Genomic DNA, 6,797 nt, shown 5'->3' with positions numbered 1-6,797 from the left:
TCAGTCCGTAGCAGTGTAATAAGTGACGTCATCGCATGGAGAGCACTCTACAAAATATTTTATTGACATTTGAGTAAATATTTGCAATTTATTATCACAGGCGCTAGTCACATAATCAAATATTTTACATAACCGGTCTATATATGTATATTAAGATATCTTATTATAGTATACAGCCCATATAAAACTTTAAAATGTTTGTTTCAAGCACCTGTGTTTATTATTATGTAATGCTTTGATTTAAAATATCAGCGGTTGTAAAAGGTATAACTTTGAACTGTCTGTGTATTGAAATGGCTAAACCTGTTTGTTGAAATTGATTTTTCATGCGTGTATTTAAATTTGTATCAGGTGTGCAAAATGTGTTGCATTCCTTGTGTTTATTTATTGTATAGAGGGGTATATTTGCCGTTTTATATTTTTCAATTATTGATATAGAATGTCAAGCTCCTGTGATTAAACTAGCTGTTTTACTGCAAGTACAAGGAAAATGCGTCAAGATTTGAAATAAGGTCATATCAGTTTCACATACATGTGTGTTAGATATATGGGGCCTCTGTGTTGTCTAATAATCAGATTTTAGATGGTACAAAACATTAAAAGATTGTGAAAATTACTTAAAAGATGTCACCGTCCCGGTCAGCCTAGGACCGTTGCTACCAAAGCTTATCATGTTATGTTGATGCTGTGGAAAATCTAATTAAACAAGATAACAGACGACATACATGGAATTATATAATCGAGGCCAGTTTATAAGAGTGTGACAAATAAATCTATAAAAGTACAAAAAAATGTGACTATCGTCGAATATCCGTACTCCTTAATTACTGTTGAAGAAACTTTGGTGTGTTATCTTGAGCTCCAGAGACATTTTAAAAATGCGCGGGGTTACGCAAAGAGCAAGATAAATCAGTCATTAGCTCATTGCAACACGAATAAAAAAACGCGGGAAAAGGCATATTGTATTCTATATTTGTCCATTCTGATGGACTTTTTGTTGTAATTCCAGTTCCAAATGGACGAACAGTAACTGTTACTGACATATTTTATAAGACCAATGTGCGATCAAAGGAAAAAAGGTAGACCTTCTACCCGACTAAGAGGTCTTTGCCTAATTCATGATAATGCAGCTGCTCAGAAGTTCATAGAAAATGGAAAAATTGTACTTTTAAAAACGTAGTTACCCGCACCGCAACATCTTAAATCACCCGGACGTAAATGTAAATGAAAGAAGTATCATATAACATAATATTACGTCTTTTGTCATAACTCATAATATGTGTTATTATCGTGATCCAAATACGATTAAGATCTGCACCAGGGAGTTTTACAAGACGGCCATTGTTAATTCAAATGTAAACAGGATGTCATATTATATTTTATATCAGTACAAGTTATCAGATTTCATTTTCATATTAATTCACATAGGCCTACGCCTACTCATTAAAGTTCCTTCTAAGTTTCCCCCTTTATTTGCTTTCAAAATTACTAGTTAAACGAAACAAAATTTCCTTCCTGTTTAAATAAATGTTTAATCCTTAAAGCTGCATGCCTCCACAGAACCCAAACTATTTAAGACAATCATTATCAAACTTGAGGAAAGGGTTCTAATATTTAAGAAAAGTAAACAGATTCAAGATTAATGATTTGCATGTTTTGCGCCATAAATGACTGATTTTGCAGCATTTATCACACTATTCCCACTGCATGACTAATGAAGTAAGGGCTATTTTGCACCACTTACGTATATTGTACATAGGTGCCGTTTGCAATGTGTAAATTACTGTCTGTTCCTTTTACAATATTTCAATTCTTTTGGAAATTGTCATGAAATTTAGCATGAATCTGGGGGCATGCTGCTAAATAACCTGCTAAGACTATGCAAAGGGTTTCCCATGCTTTAAATTTGCAACAGTTCATTTAAAATTAAACGGATTTCAATATCAAAATTGAGCGGATAACATAAACATCTGTATTTTTTCTTTTGCTTAAATAATTATATTTTCACCGTAATGACAAGGGACAGGACGTAAAGTGGTTGCTCACTTGGTTCAATCAAGAAAATTTGTTGCAAACTTGACAGAAAGGCAACCGAGTCATGAATATTTACAACGTTCGACATGTTCGAGGTAAGTGAGCAATATGCCTATTCCTTAAAACAAGCTATTCCTTAAAACAAGGTCTCAGATTCCTAGCTTCTGAAATGACGAAGTTATTGAAGATATAAATTGGTTATGTTTATGAATATTATCTGTTTCTTCAGGTAAGTGGGTTTGTAATTTATTTTGAAATTCTTTGATATGCCCATTCCTTAAAGCTATGTTTTTGCACACTAGGTTTAAGGTCTCAGCTTCCAAGCTTCTGATATGACGAAGTTATTGAAGATATAAACTGGTTATGTAAATATTTTGAGATGTGAGAATTGACAGTCCAGGGCAAATTTTATGTTCATGCATTTTTTCGCATCTGTAAGTTTTAAAGTTCATCAAACAAGACAAAATATGTATCTTTCAATACTGTGTAAATATTTGAATTTGCATGTCTAAATAAAGTTTCAGTACACGAAAGTAAAGCATTTTAGATGCAAACTTGTTGCTCACGCATGTCTGGTTGCATTTTTTTTCAGTCAAATATTAGACTGCCAAAGGATTCAGCGAAGAACATAATGATTTGTCACAGATATTTTTTTAAGATGTTATATATGCAAGTGTGTTTTTCAAATGCTTTTAGAAATGATATGGCTTTGGTATTTAGGGGTTACTTTATTAAGTTGTTATTTGTTATCATTTGCTGGTACGACCACTCCATGTCTCGACATTTGTGCCCTCTCTTGCTTTTTGGTCGGCGCCCTACTGAATGCCTTTGTTGTACTCCAGTGTGACTGTATTTTGTCGTGGGTTGCATCTCTTAATGTCGCTTTGCATTGTTGATCTTTGTTCTTATATTTTCCTGTTCCCCAGCCATGATGCATGTGCGAATTTTTCATTTGCAAGTTTCTCAGTTCTTAAATAAAAGCATTATGGAATATAATGGGAATTATCAAAATAGCTTTACTAAAGTTGCAAGAAGGGTAACATAAATAAGTAAGGAGTATTTAAGTTGAAAAACGTATCATAAAATGGCACGCAATCGAGAAATAAATGATAACAATTGGCAACTAAATAAAGAAACCTCTGAATATCATAGCCATTTAAAAACATTTTTCAAAGCAAGTGAAAAAAACACACTTGCATGTATAACATTTAACTGAAAAATATAAGTTTTCAGCCAGAAATGCTTGAACTACTGTGAAATCATCATTATTCGTGGGGCACGAATTTTCGTGGTTTTCGTGGATAGGTCAATCCACGAATTTAAGACCCGACGAAATTTTATCCCAACAAACGCTTCTTACCATGTCTCTGTTCCATATATCACAACATGCGTCGGCGCTTTTCCGGCCGATATTTGTGGTATGAATGTATATTATAATCAGGTCAGTGACAAATTAAATCCATAAATAGTTTAATTTTGCAATATTTAAGAAACTTGAAAGAAAAATCGATTGTATGTCTTCCGTTTGCTGTCACAAATGTTCGTCGCATGTAAACATCAGGGGACTACTTGATCATTGTAGGCTACTTGATTGTGTTAGCCAGAATACGTGACATAATCGAGTAAATATGGGAACCAAGTGCATTAATTATCCCCGATAAAACTTTTAACGACTAGTGTTTATATGATCCATTTAAATATATTTTTTTCAATATGTATTTGTGTGACTGCTATTCCGAAAATATCAAAGAAGCCGTCGTCTTAAAATATCAAAGAAGCCGTCGTCTTTACACTAGATGCACACATACATGTATGTAACTGTATTGAGCCATTTACTGGTATTTATTTATATGCATATAAATTTACACAGTCGATGTGATGTAGTGTGTAGTTTTGGACTAATTCGGGGTGTTAACTTTTTTACTGGCTGGTTAAAAATTGGCAGATGTCGTATAATTTATGCGATGTTTACATTGGCGAATTATAGGGGCATATAATGGAGCTGCATATCATGTCACACAAAGGTGTTAATTGCAGTCAATTATCGGCAGTAATTGTGTTACTGCCAGAGGCCAGGATTAAATTTATTGACAAGAGCTGTGTTATATACACGGGGTAAGTAAAACAGCGCAGTGATTAAGTGAAAGATTACTTTCCATTACTTATTTTTTTTTTACAAGAAAATGAAAATCCACGAATTTAAGAACCCACGAAAATGCCTGTTTTGATAAAACCACGAAATTTCATGCCCACGAATACAAATGATTTCACAGTACAACATGTACAAGTTTTCATAACTAAAATGCGCTTGAACGAGATAATTTCTTGTATTGAAACTTTATTTGGAACATGCAAAGTCATATATTTACACAGTATTGAAAGATACATATTTTGTCTTGTTTGGTGTACACCTAAAACTTACAGATGAGAATAAATGAACATAAATATCGGCCTGGACTGTCACATCTCAAATCTCACTCAAAATATGTATATAACCAGTTTATATCTTCAATAACTTTGTCATATCAGAAGCTAGGAAGCTGAGATCTCAAACCGAGTGTGCAATAAACATTGCTTTAAGGAATAGGCATATTGCCCACTTACCTGAAGAAAATACGTGCGAACGTTGTAAATATTCATGACTCGGTAGCCATTTTGTCAAGTTTGCAACCAATTTTCTTGCTTGAACCAAATGTGCAACCACTTCACGTCCTGCCCCTTGTTAATGATATCTATTCTACGAGAATTTTTTATTGTGTTTTAGGTCATTATTCGAAGATTGGCGGAAAGGGCCGAAAACTTGCGAGTGTACTGTTAAACGCATTTAAATATTCTATTCTCAAGTATCAATTACACCTCGAACAATTACATATCATTGTAAGATTTAAATGCATGTTGTACATTTAAACAAAATGTATAATGGTTTATAAATTGACTAGGATTCTATGGTGATAGGACGTTTACCACAACTGTCGCCCTTCACCTGGATGAAAATAAAGCAAATGAATATGTAAACAATTGCCTTTATATGAAGACCATAAAAGGAATCCGATGCAATTTTAAATATTTAAGATACTTTAATTTAGATGTTAAATACTTGTAACGTGTGTGAACTGTTAGAAAGCTTAAAATTTGGGAAATAAAATAATTACACGATAAACAGATAAGAAACAGAGAAATGGAGAATATCACAGAATATAGTAGCTCTGTGTGGTATAAAGCAAGCGAAAATGTCACCGTAAGACAGAATACAATGGAAAATAAGGATAGTTTAACCACGATACAATCGGACATTGCAGAAAGACTGCTGCCTGTAACAGTGATCTTGTATTTGCTTTTTACTATTGGAATAATTGGTAATATAATTACAATTTTATATTACGTACACTCACCAAAGCGTACACCGCCAACGTTACTGATAACATGTTTGGCCGTTGCAGACCTCGGAATGTGTCTTACAGCTTTTCCAATCGTCTCCGAAATGTTGATAAACGTGAAGTATTCTCTCGCAATTGCGTGTAAGCTTGTGGGTTTCTTTGCTTATTGGGCTGGTTCCTGCTCTTGTGCTATCCTATGGCTGATCTCCATTGATAGGTGCAGGAAAATTTGTTATCCTCTAGCAAAACAAATGACAATGTCGACTGTAAAATATTTAGTTGTTGGTGTCACATCATTTACATTACTAACAGCAATACGACATCTGGTAACCTTTGATTCCGTTGAAGTAACTCTTATGGTAAATGCCAGCAATACCACAGTAAAGGGATATTCCTGCACTATAAGTGACGATCATAAACTTATTGCTCTTGTTTTCTACGCAATTGACTTTCTATTTCTGTTGATGATTTGGATAACAGTGATAGTTACGTACTCTAAAATTATATATACTATCGTAAAGAGAAGAGTAACCTTGACAAATTCGTTACCTTCACAACAAAATTGCCAAAATGTTGAAAAATGTAGCAGCTTAAGAAATAAAAGAGATATAAAATATTCTAATGAAGAGGAAAACGATAATGCACATATTAATCCAACAAGAAATCTTTCGAAAGATGATGAAGATATTATATCCATTTCGGAAATAAAAACAGAAGAAACAGATATATTTACAATAGCAAAATGTAGCATGGAGCATACAAAAAAGCAGTGCATCAAATCAGAAAAACATGTTCGGAAAGCAAACTTTGTGTACACCAGGATAAGAAACCCTTCTGAAGTAAAGCTTAGTCTTATGATGTTTCCCGTGTCGATGATTTTTACCCTTTTTTTTTCCCCCCCAATTTTGAAATTTCGTTTTTTCCCATAACGTTTTTTAGTTTCCCAAAAAAGGGACTATGATTTTAACCCCGGGTTTTAAATTTTGCTATAAAATTCCCCGTATATAAAATAGTGTATTTAACCCAATTTTTTAAATTATTTTTTCCAATCCAAAATTTTGGGGCGTTTACATTTTGGTTTGTTTCGGAAATGTGGGGGGGACCTCCATACTGATTAGCACATAAAATGAATAAAATTTTTAACATGTTTAAAAACTTGCTTTTTTAAAAGGGTGGGGGCGATCCTTAAAAAAAGATTTTACGAAAAGGGATTTTACTCTCCGTTCCCACTAACACCAAAAATCTATTCACATACTTTATTGCATAATTAATGAAATCTTGCATTAGAGGTAGGTAACTTACCAATACAATTTAAGCAAGGTGTGTATTGTATATATGTAAATATAATTTTAATTATATTTACCTATGTTAGCTTTGCTTACACGT

This window comes from Ruditapes philippinarum, unplaced genomic scaffold (genome assembly GCF_026571515.1).
Source record: "Ruditapes philippinarum isolate M1 unplaced genomic scaffold, ASM2657151v2 ctg4748_1_1_1_1, whole genome shotgun sequence".
Taxonomy (NCBI): Eukaryota; Metazoa; Mollusca; class Bivalvia; order Venerida; family Veneridae; genus Ruditapes; species Ruditapes philippinarum.
The sequence above is the reverse complement of the archived record's forward strand: the minus strand, read 5'-3'. Positions refer to the sequence as shown.